Below are 15,245 nucleotides of genomic sequence, written 5' to 3' on the forward strand. Positions count from 1 at the left end.
TGTTCTTGTTGTCTTGCTTTCTTGTCGGCTTGTGTTTCCTCCGGTGCTTTTCTTCCGATGTTTTTCTTCCTTTTGACACATGGACTTGAGTTTATGCTGGGACCTCTTGTTGCAACCTTCTGCTTCCCGGTGCTGGGGATTTTATTGTTTACTGCTGGGGATTCCTGTTGTAACCTTCCGCCTTCTGGTGGGGTTACTGATTCCAAGCTCTGTAATACAAGACTAAAAAGTTGCTTCAATGCAAAATTATGAAATGTATGCCCGCATTATACTGGTGGACGACCTAGAACTGAAATGTATTCCCGCATTTTACTGGTGGGCGACCTAGAACAGAAAGTATTCCCGCATTTTACTGGTGGGCGACCTAGAACTGAAATGTATTCCCGCATTTTACTGGTGGGCGACCTAGAACTGAAATGTATTCCCGCATTTTACTGGTGGGCGACCTAGAACAGAAAGTATTCCCGCATTTTACTGGTGGGCGACCCAGAACAGAAAGTATTCCCGCATTATACTGGTGGGCGACCTAGAACAGAAAGTATTCCCGCATTATACTGGTGGGCGACCTAGAACTTAAAAGTATTCCCGCATTCTACTGGTGGGCGACCTAGAACTGAAATGTATTCCCGCATTTTACTGGTGGGCGACCTAGAACAGAAAGTATTCCCGCATTTTACTGGTGGGCGACCTAGAACTGAAATGTATTCCCGCATTATACTGGTGGGCGACCTAGAACTTAAAAGTATTCCCGCATTCTACTGGTGGGCGACCTAGAACTGAAATGTATTCCCGCATTTTACTGGTGGGCGACCTAGAACAGAAAGTATTCCCGCATTTTACTGGTGGGCGACCTAGAACTGAAATGTATTCCCGCATTTTACTGGTGGGCGACCTAGAACTGAAATGTATTCCCGCATTTTACTGGTGGGCGACCTAGAACAGAAAGTATTCCCGCATTTTACTGGTGGGCGACCCAGAACAGAAAGTATTCCCGCATTATACTGGTGGGCGACCTAGAACAGAAAGTATTCCCGCATTATACTGGTGGGCGACCTAGAACTTAAAAGTATTCCCGCATTCTACTGGTGGGCGACCTAGAACTGAAATGTATTCCCGCATTTTACTGGTGGGCGACCTAGAACAGAAAGTATTCCCGCATTTTACTGGTGGGCGACCTAGAACTGAAATGTATTCCCGCATTTTACTGGTGGGCGACCTAGAACTGAAATGTATTCCCGCATTTTACTGGTGGGCGACCTAGAACAGAAAGTATTCCCGCATTTTACTGGTGGGCGACCTAGAACTGAAATGTATTCCCGCATTTTACTGGTGGGCGACCTAGAACAGAAAGTATTCCCGCATTTTACTGGTGGGCGACCTAGAACTGAAATGTATTCCCGCATTTTACTGGTGGGCGACCTAGAACAGAAAGTATTCCCGCATTTTACTGGTGGGCGACCTAGAACTGAAATGTATTCCCGCATTTTACTGGTGGGCGACCTAGAACTGAAATGTATTCCCGCATTTTACTGGTGGGCGACCTAGAACTGAAATGTATTCCCGCATTCTACTGGTGGGCGACCTAGAGCATGAAATGAAAACATAAATGCATACCCGCATTATACTGGTGGGTGACCTAGAACATGAAGTGAAAAGACAGAAATATATTCCCGCATTATACTGGTGGGCGCCTAATTAGTAAAGAATAATTTGAATTTGTTTCCTCGATTCTCCGAGAAAATTTCCGCTTGTGGCAGAAAATTTTATGCCCCAATTCTGGCGATCTTTCTTATGGCGTATTTTTAAGCCATTATCAACACTTTATTTTCCTGTTCAAATCAAAGAAAATTTAGTTAGTTTTTTTTTTTTTTTTTTTGAAAAATGGCGAATGGTCATGTCACTCCTGATGGGGATGATTGTTCCCTTTCCCTTATTCTTGTTCGGCGTTCTCAAAACTTGTTGGGGATGATGTTATTTGCTGGGGATAACATTCTGCTGGGGATGGTTTTTCCATTTATCCCTTCACCATTTTGTATCTCAAAAATTTCTGGAGGTTATTTTGCCGAAGATGAATTTTCCTTTCTTCTCTTCCCCTTCTGTGTTGTCCGACCACCTCGTAGCTTGGTCGATATTCGGTCGGAGTACTTTGGGGATCGTCTTGGAACTTGGCTTACAATTTCCTCAACATTTTTTTTTTTTTTCTCCTCAACCCCGTACTTCCCTTGTCATTTTAGGACAGTATTATTCGGCCTAGCAACCAACGTCTTTTGCCTTATTGCCTTGTCTCTTGCCTGCCCTTTTCACTTCTTATGTTGTACCATTTTGGCAACTGGTAGTAAGCTCTGAAAGACCTTCCTTAAAACATAAATTTCTAGAAAAATTCTTTTAAACAACGAAATGAAAAGATAGAAAAATGAGAAAATCTTTCTGAACAAAAAATGAACTTATCTGGGTGATACAACCGATTCCAATGATCATGTTGTGCATTCCGGATTAATCAACCCAGTCTATTTGTGTCGATCAAACTTTCTGATGTCTTCACCTGCTGGGGATAAATAGGTGCCCAATTCTTCGCAAAATACGGATCTTTTCCGTTAATCTATCTTGTCGCCTTATAGTGCCCTTCGCGGGGTTTTCACTAACAAGGCTCTCTCATTTCTCACAACTCCCGTCGCCTTATGGTGCCTGTGAAGGTTTTCACCGATAAGACTCTCTCATTTTGTATTTCTCAGCTTACGTCGCCTTATGGCGCCTGTGAAGGTTTTCGCCGATAAGACTCTCTCATCTTATTTTCTCAGCTTGGGATTGGAGTGTTGCCGATAAGATTTATCTCTGCCGGGAATTCTTTTGGCTATAAATTCTTTCAATTCATGATCCTCATTCAGTCAGGGACCGATGTTTTATTCTTGGTTTTCATTTGCCTATCTTAACACCTCTCGGATACTGATCGGGAGGTCTTTTTTGGATATCAATATAGGTTTTAGAAGAAAAGGATATAAAATTCAAAATAACTTTGATGGGTAAAGTATTACAACTCTTGGAATCAAATTCCTTTTTTTTTTCTTCTTTTTTTTTCAAAATTTAGAAACATAATTTCTGCCCCAGTTTTCTTACTTGGGGATTTTTCTTTTGATTTTTTTTTATTTTTTATTTTATTACCTTATGACCGAGCCGTGAGGCGCCTACGTATCCTCTTTGAGGAATCAGGTCGAACGTAGTTCACTGACTCCTTTGTTTTCTTGCGACCTTCAAAAAGTTTTTTTTTTCATACATTTTTTCATTAATGATTCCAAGAGAGGGGTATAAAAAGATAAGTATGGCTCAAAGGGGTAAAGCAAAGGTTAAAAGTGTTTGGATAGAAGAAAGAATTGCCTCCGTCATTTCATTATCCGATAAGCACTAAGTACAAACAAACAAATAAACAACAAAAGAAATTACACATAATATCTTTTGACTGCATCAGAATTGATAGCCATGTCGACGCATCTTCCTTCAACATCCGTCAGACGTAAAGCGCCATTGGATAATACTCTGGTCACAATATACGGCCCTTGCCAATTCGGGGCGAACTTGCCTTTTGCCTCAATCTGATGTGGGAGGATCCGTTTCAATACTTGTTGCCCTACTTCAAATTTTCTGGGGCGCACCTCCTTATTGTATGCTCTTGCCATTCTCTTTTGATACAACTGGCCATGACATACTGCTGCCAATCTTTTTTCATCTATTAAACTCAGCTGCTCTAGTCGGGTTTTGACCCATTCATCATCGTCAATCCCGGCCTCAGCGATAATTCGAAGGGAAGGAATTTCAACTTCTGCTGGTATTACTGCTTCGGTTCCGTATACCAACAAATAAGGAGTCGCACCTATTGAAGTACGAACAGTAGTGCGGTATCCTAACAACGCAAATGGTAGCTTTTCATGCCATTGTCTGGATCCTTCAATCATTTTCCTCAATATCTTCTTTATATTTTTGTTGGCTGCCTCAACTGCTCCATTCGCCTTGGGCCGATACGGAGTGGAATTACGGTGTGTAATCTTAAACTGTTCACATACTTCTCTCATCAAGTTGCTGTTAAGATTAGCACCATTGTCCGTGATTATTATATTTGGGATCCCAAATCTACAAATGATATGGGAATGGACGAAATCCACCACTGCCTTCTTGGTTACAGACTTAAAAGTTTTGGCTTCAACCCACTTAGTGAAATAATCGATGGCTACCAGAATGAACCTGTGACCGTTCGAAGCTGCCGGCTCGATAGGCCCAATGACATCCATGCCCCATGCTACAAATGGCCATGGTGCGGACATTGTGTGCAATTCCATTGGTGGAGAATGAATCAGATCTCCGTGTATCTGACACTGATGGCATTTTCGTACGAAACTGATACAATCATGCTCCATAGTGAGCCAATAATATCCCGCTCGCAGAATCTTCTTTGCCAACACATATCCGCTCATATGGGGCCCACAGACTCCAGCATGTACCTCTGTCATCACTATCGTGGCTTGACCTGCATCAATACATCTCAGCAATCCCAGATCTGGGGTTCTTTTGTACAACATTCCTCCACTGAGGAAAAATCCATTTGCCAGTCGTCGAATGGCTCTCTTTTGATCTCCGGTTGCCTGCTCCGGGTATATCCCCATCCTGAGGTATTCCTTGATATCATAAAACCATGGCTCGCCATCCATTTCTTCCTCTATTATGTTGCAGTAGGCATGCTGATCACGAACCTGAATATACAATGGGTCAACATGGATTTTGTCTGGATGGTGCAACATCGATGCTAAAGTGGACAAAGCATCGGCAACCTCATTGTGAACTCTCGGGATGTGTCTGAACTCCACTGATCGAAATCGCTTGCTCAGATCGTGCAAACATTGTCGATATGGTATAAGCTTCAAATCCCGTGTTTCCCATTCACCCTGGATCTGATGTACTAGGAGGTCCGAGTCTCCCAAGACCAAGACGTCCTGAACATCCATGTCTGCAGCCAATCGTAGGCCCAAAATACATGCCTCATATTCAGCCATGTTGTTAGTACAATAGAAACGTAGCTGAGCTGTAACAGGATAGTGATGTCCTGTTTCTGAAATAAGTACTGCTCCTACTCCAACTCCTTTTGCATTAGCAGCCCCGTCAAAGAAAAGCTTCCACCCTGGTTTCTCATTCAGTTCTAACTCCTCTATATGTATCACTTCTTCATCTGGAAAATACGTCCTCAAAGGCTCGTATTCTTTATCAATAGGATTCTCAGCCAAGTGATCGGCCAATGCTTGAGCTTTCATGGCCGTCCTCGTCACATAGACAATGTCGAACTCTGTGAGTAATATCTGCCATTTTGCCAATCTTCCTGTGGGCATAGGCTTCTGGAAAATATACTTTAATGGATCCAGACGTGAAATAAGGTAAGTAGTATGTGACGACAGATAATGCTTAAACTTCTGTGCTACCCAAGTTAGAGCACAACATGTTTTCTCAAGTTGAGTGTACTTATTCTCATAGACTGTAAACTTCTTGCTGAGATAATAGATGGCTTGCTCTTTTCTTCCTGTGATGTCGTGTTGACCCAACACGCAACCAAACGAATGATCCAGGACCGTTAGATAAAGGATTAATGGCCTCCCCGACTCAGGTGGAACCAATACAGGTGGATTGGATAAATAACCTTTGATCTGGTCAAATGCCTCCTGACATTCTGCCGTCCATTCTATCGCGGCATCTTTCCTCAACAATCGAAAGATGGGTTCACAAGTTGTTGTGAGCTGAGCGATGAATCTGCTGATATAGTTCAATCTTCCCAACAGACTCATTACTTCTGTTTTATTCCTTGGTGGCGGCAATTCCTGGATGGATTTGATCTTTGACGGATCCAACTCAATGCCTCGCCGACTGACGATAAATCCTAACAGCTTTCCAGATGGAACACCAAATGCACATTTGGCTGGGTTGAGCTTAATGTCGTACCTTCGAAGTCTTTGGAAAAACTTCCTAAGGTCTGCTACGTGGTCTTCCTGACGCTTGGATTTGATGATCACATCATCTACGTACACTTCGATCTCTTTGTGTATCATATCATGGAACACAGTAGTCATTGCTCTCATGTATGTTGCCCCAGCGTTCTTCAAACCGAATGGCATTACCCGATAACAATAAGTCCCCCATGGCGTAATGAAAGCTGTTTTCTCTGCATCTTCTTCATCCATCAAAATCTGATGATACCCAGCGTAGCAATCCACAAAGGAGCCGATTTCTCGCCCGGCGCAATTGTCGATCAAGATATGGATATTGGGCAATGGAAAGTTATCCTTTGGGCTTGCCCTGTTCAGATTACGGTAGTCGACGCATACCCTGATCTTCCCATCTTTCTTTGGTACTGGCACTACATTAGCCAACCAATCAGGATATCGAGAGACCCGAATAACCTTTGCTTGCAGTTGCTTGGTTACTTCTTCTTTAATCTTCACACTCATATCTGTCTTGAACTTCCTCAGTTTCTGCTTGACGGGGAGGCATGTCGGGTCAATGGGTAATTTGTGAACCACTAGCTTGGTGCTTAAACCCGGCATGTCGTCATACGACCATGCAAAAACATCTTTAAACTCAATGAGTGCTTTGATTAATTCTTCCCTGATGCTAGGCTCAATGTGGATGCTGATTTTGGTTTCTCGGACATTATCCGCACCCCCTAGATTTACAGCCTCGGTGTCATTCATATTAGGCTTGGGTTTCTCTTCAAATTGGCATAGTTCTCGGTTTATTTCTTCGAAGGCTTTATCCTCATCATATTCAGACTCATAATCGATCTCTTGTATCATTAAATCAGAGCCGGATTGATTTATTAGACTAGGTCGAAGATCCGTCGTGCATGCCATGTCATTAGAACCAGTAAAAAGAGAACTGTTCAGAAAGAGAAAAGAATAAAACAAAATTAAAATGAGACAAGAAAAGAATTTTATTAAAATGCGGGATAACAGGGTTCACACTTTTACAAGATAAAATGAGATTTGGATTACACCCTGAATAATCCGAAAAATAAAAAAGTAAAAATCAAAGCCTACTACCAGGACTCTCCCCGAGTAGGAAGAGGAGTAACCGTCCAATTGTTGGTTTTGGCCTCAGGCCCCATAAACTGTATGTCTGTTCCACTGGAACCCTCTCCGACTTCTACCATATTGACATTAGTGAACAATCTTTCGAAACTCTGATTCAGATCCCCGTCAATCCCAATCAATCGCCCGAGAACTTTCGGGACTGGTGACCCCTTGGCGCTTGCTCTAATAAAAGATCTTGAGAGACGTGGCACAGGTTTGGGAAGAAACCAAACTTTCTTCTTCATTTTCCGAGCTCGTTTTACATCTGCCGCAGTCGGTTTGAACCCCAACCCAAAAGTCTCCAAATTCTTGAGCAAGGAAACAGGTTGAACAATTCCCTGAAGTTCAGCTCCCAAGCCTTTTCCTGGCATAAACCCATTACCCAGCATTTCTGAAACCATCATAACCGTTGCGGAAGCTATCCTAGGATGCTGAATGATTTCACCCTCGGGGATCTTGTTTGCCGACACTGCATCAAAAATCTGGTAGACCCAGGGACCTTTGTCATCATTAGTCTCTATGAAGGGTACAATGGCGCCTCCTACGGTGCACGCAGTGTCCTCGCCGTGCAACACGACCTCTTGTCTATCCCACTCGAACTTGACCATCTGATGCAAGGTGGATGGCACTGCTTTGGCTGCATGGATCCACGGACGTCCCAACAGAAAGTTATAAGATACCGTAGCATCTAATACCTGGAATTTCATGGTAAACTGGACTGGACCGATGGTCAACTCAAGTACAATATCCCCCATGGTGGCTGTTCCATTTCCGTCAAATCCTCGGACGCAAATGCTATTCTTTTGGATTCTTCCGTGGTCGATCTTCAATTGGTTCAGGGTGGATAATGGACAAATATTGGCACTTGAGCCGTTATCCACTAATGCCCGAGTAACTGCCGAATCTTCACATTTGACAGTTAGGTAGAGAGCTTTATTATGCTCCGTGCCCTCCACTGGCAAATCATCATCTGAAAATGTTACCCTGTTCACCTCGAAAATTTTGTTGGCAATTGTTTCCAGGTGATTTACAGAAATCTCATTGGGCACATGAGCTTCATTCAGTATCTTCATCAGGGCCCGACGATGTTCATCCGAATGGATTAGTAATGATAGCAGTGAGATCTGGGCCGGTGTTTTCTTCAATTGTTCGACCACGGAGTAATCCTACACTTTCATCTTCTTTAAGAAATCCTCAGCTTCTTCTTCTGACACAGGTTTCTTTATTGCAGCTGGATTGGGTCTTCTCAACTCCGCCGGAGCAAAACACCGTCCTGATCGAGTCAGTCCCTGCGCCTCACAACTATTCTCCTCCACTTGTTGTCCCTTGTACATCACCACTGCCTTCTCATATTTCCAAGGCACAGCCTTGCTATCAATCATTGGTGTTTGGACTACTGGTTTTATGATGACCGGTTCCCTGCAGACCCCTTTCACAACAACCACGGGTGCAGATGATGCTCCCGTTATTACCAACTTGGCTGGTTCTGGTTTCCTTGTAGCGGCAGATGGATTCTTCCCCAATATCACCACTGGCTTGACATCTTCCCCCTTCAACTGTACCCCTGCTTCCTCATTGATCGATTTTTCTTTTGGAGTGGCACGGATCATCATCACTGTCTGTGGGGGTTTCTTCGTCTCCCCTCCTTCGTGCACAAGCTCGATCATGTGGGCTTCAGGGTGCTTTGGCAATGGGTTCTGGTTAATGTTGGGTGCCTCCGGTGCCTGTACCTCGATCTTGTTGGTATCAATAAGATCTTGTATTGCATGTTTCAGCCTCCAACATTTCTCGGTATCATGTCCGGGAGCTCCCGAACAATATTCACATCTTACCGAGTGATCCATATTTTGGGGTAAAGGATTTGGTAATCTAGGCTCAACAGGATTTAATAAACCCAACTGCCTTAATTTGTGGAACAAGGCAATATAAGTTTCCCCAACTCAGTAAAAGTTCTTTGCCTCTGCAATCTTTCATTTCTGGCGGCCGGATTTCCCCTGAAACCCATCCCTGGAGGGTTCCTGTAGGCTCTTGGTGGTGGATAGGTGTTTTGTGGTGGTGGGTATGTGTTATGTGGAGGTGGGTATGTATTGTGGGGAACCGGCGCGCGCCATTGTGGGCGAACCGGAGGTTGGGTGTATGTCTGGGCTTGATGGACGGTGAAATGTTGTTCTTGTGGTTGGTAGTAGGGTTGTGGAGGGTAATTTGGAATGTGTGGGTAGTTTAGACGATGGGGTCTGGGTTGGTAATGAGGGGAAGGACCTCTAGATCTGGACCAATTGTCGGCCTCTAATGTCGTGACCTCCTCTCTCCTTTTCTTCCCTAGCGCACCTCCCGTGCCGCTCTGAATGGCCTGAGTTGTTGCCTTAATTGCCGAATAACTCAGGATTTTATTGGACTTAAGTCCCTCTTCTATCATACCTCCCATTTTCACAACTTCATTAAATGATTTGCCAACTGACGTCACCAAGTGACCAAAGTAAGTTGGCTCGAGAGTTTGTAAGAAGTAATCCACCATTTCTCCTTCTCTCATTGGGGGATCAACTCTGGCTGCCTGTTCTCTCCATCGGAACCCAAATTCCCGGAAGCTCTCTCCGGGTTTCTTCTCGAGCTTTAGCAATGTGAGACGGTCTGGGACTATCTCAAGGTTGTATTGGAAATGTCCTGCGAAAGCCTGTGCCAAGTCATCCCAGGTGTACCACCTGCTCGGATCTTGTCTTGTATACCACTCTAACGCCGACCCGCTCAAACTCTGGCCAAAGTAAGCTATTAATAGCTCATCTTTGCCCCCTGCTCCCCTCATTTTGCTACAAAAACCTCGTAGATGTGCCATAGGATCACCATGCCCTTCGTATAAATCGAACTTGGGCATTTTGAACCCTGCTGGTAACTGAACGTCAGGGAAAGGGCATAGATCCTTGTAAGCCACGCTGACCTGGTTACCTAACCCGTGTATGTTCCTGAAGGATTGCTCCAGGCTTTTAAATTTCCGCATTACCTCGTCCTGCTCTGGGCTCTTAGCCGGCTTTTCAATCTCCGCCGGGACCTCAAAGTGGGGATTATAGGTATGTGGCTCGGGTGCTTTGAATGTGAGTTCAGGGGGTAGTATTGTGTATCGTGAGCCTGAAACAGTGGCTCACTAGATGATCTGTGCAATGGGGCTGGGGGAGGTGCCACAAAGACGGGAACATTTGGTGGAGGAGGGTTTTGAGTGGGTGGTGGAGCTTGGGAATCATAAGCCTCTCTTCCCTGATAATAGTGATGGCTTGGGAAACTTGTTGAAGGACCGGGAGAGGGGTATTCCGGCGTGTGTGTTGGTTGGAGGGTATGAGTAACGGGTAGTTCTTGCCCCTTCTGGGCTCTAGCTAAGGCTATCTGCATTTCATTCATTTCTAGCCTCATTTTTTCCATTTTCTCCAGGGCTTCCTTCAGCATCTGATTGGCCGTTTTTTCTGATTCAACGCTGTTGTCTGACCCAGTCATGCTTTCTGATATAGGACCTTTTGATCTTGTCTGATAATGGTACGGTGCCAGTACGCTCTAACAACTAACTGATATTGATTGGAAAAACAACAAACTTGTCAGTGTTAGAGTCTTAACAGATATTGTAATTGCACGTTAGGGGGATGCAATGCTCCTAGGCAGTTAATCATTTCTAACATGCTTTTGCTCCGACCGTATGCATCATCCCGGCTTATTTTTGCTCTGACAAATATATATTCTTCCTTTTTTTTTCTTTTTTTTTTCTTTTTAATTACGGTCGAATCCTATAGAGATTGCCTACGTATCGTGACCCCGCACGAATCAGACCAAGCGTAGTTCGTGCCATAAGACCAAATATTTTTTTTTTTTTTTATTACTCAAAAATAATGCTATTACAAGCCATCACAAAAAAAAAAATACAGACTTTATATATATATATATATGTTTTTTTTTTTTTTTTTTTTTTTTTTTGAATGTTTGAAGAAAAGGAAAAAAACATATGGGTAGACAACAGACTCGAAAAACAAACAAGTGCAAGATTGAACTAGGGATACATTAAAGCTTTGAATTTTGGTGCCCGCGAGGCATCATTCGGCCTTTCCGCGGGCTTGGGGGCCAGGCTTCTTTGCAAGCTTTTTAGTTCCTCCATGATCTGATGGACATAACCCATGATTGAGGCAAATAGGACATCACGAGGCATCTCTTCACATGTTAGGCACTTTGTGGTGATATAGCGCCCTATATCATTGATCCTACCCCTGATTCTATCCCTCTCTATGCACAGCTGTTCTATCCGTTGATTCTTTAGTCCCAATATTCGAGTATTGTCAATGAGCTGCTCTTGGAACCTCTCCATTTGTTCTTCCATCCGGGCTATCGACTCATGGTAGTGTTCTCTATATGTTCTAGCATCCTGGGCTTGTTTGAGGACCCGATTATTGAGAATGGAGTTTATCTCTCTCAATGTCGCAACACTCATTTCGTAGTCCCTTTTTACTTTCCATAGGTGCTCTCTCCGTGATGTTGTAACTGTAGCCCACCTGACCCGCATTCTTGTTATACAAGCCTGGGATCTCTCCAAGTCTTCTCGGCTTTGGCTGACTTGATTTCTCAATTCCGCTATCAACCTTTCATCAGAGCGACGTTTCTGTCGGTCGCTATCACTCTTACTGACTTGGCGAATTCGGGCTTTCAGTGCCTGGTTTACTTTGGCTAATTTGTTCTTCTCACCCTGCTCTGAGGCTACTTGAACGTTGTTTTCAAACATAAGTCTTTCAATTTGTCGCTTCAGCTTCCCGATTTCAACCCGGTAGCCTTCCTCTCTCACTAACCAGTCCCACTGTTCCTGCGAATCATCCGTAAATTGTTGGACGTGAGCTCTTTTGGCAGGCCTCTGACGAATCTGGAACCTTTTCCCGAACCAAACATCGTATTTTGGGTCTACCTCACCCTTAGCCAGCTCTCGAACCATAGTCTTGGGTTCAAGGAATCTACATTCATGCCACAACTTTCTAATTTTTCCTTCGGGGAACACGACTCCTGGACTCAACTCAATGGCGTGCTTGCTTAGATCCTCATCAGTGGGAATTACCTGAAATCTTCCTAGTTGGCGCAGTACCCGATGAGGAGCATATGGTTGGATGCTACGAAGTCCCATCAAAAGAACATGACATTCCTCGGCCGCCATGCATATTACCTCAGTATCATTCAACCACCCAAATGCCCATTCAACTTGGTCGGCTGTTGTTGACCTCAATTGTGCAAGCCATGCTTCGACGCCTTCGGGAAATATGACGCCTGTCATTCGTTTCTCAAAGCCGCTAATGAAGTTTTTCTCAGTCAACCCGTGGTTCATGTATCCCACTCGGTGATGGAGGTGTTCTTGCATCCACAACTGGAGTAACAGATTGCATCCCTGAAAGAACTTGCCTCCTTCTCGGCATATAGTTAAAGCTCGGTAGATTTCAGACAAAATCAAAGGAACCACAGTACTGTCGGTTCTTTTGATTGCAACATCGGCCATCCCTACAAGGCCTATCTCTATTTTTTTATCTTTGCGGGGACAGACCACAACTCCCAGAAATGCTGTGATAAATGCCAAAGTACGTCTTGCTTCCCACTTGATTCTGTTCCCAGTGTGAATTAATCCGAGGTTTGGTTCTTCCAAACCCTGAGGAATTCCGTACCGTTGATACAAGAATTGGAGAGTACAACATCCCTTCGACAAATCATCATTCTGTACCTTCCGACTAATGCTTAGCAAATCCAAGAACGCGTGCGGAGATACTGGTCTTGGTGAAAGTAAATACTGCCCTCTTAGTTTCCCATTCAACCCCGCATATCCGGCGACTTCCTCTAGTGTAGGTGAAAGTTCAAAGTCAGCAAAACGAAACACGTTGCGTGTTGGATCCCAGAACGGTATTAGAGCCTCGATGATATCTGTCCTTGGCTTGATATTCAACAGATCGACAAAACCTCCCAAAACTCTTTCCACTATCTTTATACTATCCTTTCCCATATCATTCCACCACATGTGGAGTTGCGAAGGGACCTCGCTACACACTGAGAATGGTTCATTTTGACTTGTGCTCATCCTGCACATTTATTATAGTGATTAAAGAAGGAAAAACTTTTATTTGACTTAAAAACTATCTATATTCTAAAGAAATATTTTTTTGGATTTTAATAAATTTTTTTTCTTGAAAAAAACTTTTAAGGAGAAAGGAAATATTTTTGAACCAATATTCTGAATTTATGAAAGAAATACTACAGAAAAAATATTTTTGAATTTTATTTTGAATATCTTTTAAACAAATAATTGGGATTTTGAGATTAAAAGGAAATATATTTTTTTTAAAAAAAATTGAGGTCTAAAAGAAAAACTTTCTAAAGAAGTGAGTAATGTTAAATATTTTTGGATTTTTTTTTTTTTGAATATGGTGAGCCGAAACCAAAGAGGTTTGCCTCTGATCTCACATCCGGTGAGAATCATACCCGCGTAGTTCAGGCTATAAACTAACTAATTTTTTTTTTTTGAAAACAAACAAATTTTTCCTCTTCCTTTTATATAAAAAAAAACTATTTTCATTTTTCATTTTTTTTTTAAATAAAGCAAATTAAAATAAAAGACTTATTCCTACACACTTTCTGCTTTCTAGGCAAACCAACAATTCTAAAAGTAAAAATATATATATGTTTTTTTTTTTAAAAAAAATTCGGCAGCACTTCGACAGTACTTGGACACTGATTTTTTCTAAATTAATCATCTAACTTTCCACTTGCTATTTTTATTTTATTTTATTCTTTACACTCCCGAGACTCAGAAACCGGTCAACATGCAAGACCGAGCAAATAAATGCACATAAAACAAATAAGATGCATCAGGATGGTCATTTTCATTTTTGGTGCACCTGTCCTAGACAGACCCAACCCCTGTGTTGAGCCTCCAAAGTCAGATGCACGTGATGCAAACAAACGTTCCTACTAGGGATCCGACATGTGGTTTTGTTATACTAGGTTCAGAACCTGGGTGTTTGTTCTAGACCTGGCTTACCCGAGCGGACAGCTCGAGCCGAGGGGGGTAGCGTACCGGGAATACAGAAGCTTCACCGGCTTAGCAACTTGTCCGAACCTCGTTCTAAATTGGGATTTTACACTATACAGAAAAGAAGTCGTACGAAGTACACCCTTCTTCATGATTTAGAAGACTCAGAGAGGAGATGGGTTTCGGCACAGTTTATACACAGTTCATGTAATATCAAAGCGGTAAAAGCAGCATTTAGCACATTAGGCTCAAACATGTAAAAATCAGATAAAACCAAATATAACAATTTATATGAGCTCGAATTTCTAACCCTGAACCACTGGTTCTTTTCCGGCACCTCCTTTTAAGGAGAAAAAAACTAACTAATATTCTGCTTTTATCCGGGCAAAGAGGGGCAGCTGTAAGCACGTGATTTTTGCCCTATATGAGAATTACTCCCAAAAAATCCAAAAATAAAATGATTTTTCTTTGGTGTGCAATTTTGTGATATTTTGTGATATTTTGAATAATTATTTGTATTTGTTTGTGCGTGTTTATTTGATAAATTAATAAAAAATACAAAAATATGTCGCATTTTGCATATAGGATTTAATTCTACAATTGTAAGTAATTAAATTTGTTTTACAAAAATTAAAAATTACAAAATAGGCATCGTTTGCATTTTTAGCATTTAATGTCCAAATATACAATTTTATGCTTAATTAATACTTAATTGTGCGTTAATTGTTATTGGGAGTTAATTTGCACTTTTATAACTTAATTTAGTTCTTAATAATAGTTTAAGTATTTTTATAATTTAGTTTTAGAAAAATAAAAGAAGAAAAGAGAGCGAAAATATAAAGAAAGTCGGAATAAAGATGAAATCAGTGCGCACAACGGAGGTTTGACGAAGAAGATGAAGCAACGGAGAAACCATGGACGACGTCGACGGAAATCATTTTTCGGCACCGGAAATCATTTAGAAAAATAAAGATGAAATCGAAGAAGAGTCGCCAGAGCTGTCACACCTCCTTTTTCCGGCACCGCGAGGTGCGTAGGGAGTTTTTTCCAATTAAAGGACAGTCGAAACGGGATTGGTTTAATTATTTCAGAGTCGCCACTTGGGAGATTTAGGGTGTCCC

This window comes from Nicotiana tabacum, chromosome 22 (assembly GCF_000715075.1).
Source record: "Nicotiana tabacum cultivar K326 chromosome 22, ASM71507v2, whole genome shotgun sequence".
In the NCBI taxonomy this organism is placed as follows: Eukaryota; Viridiplantae; Streptophyta; class Magnoliopsida; order Solanales; family Solanaceae; genus Nicotiana; species Nicotiana tabacum.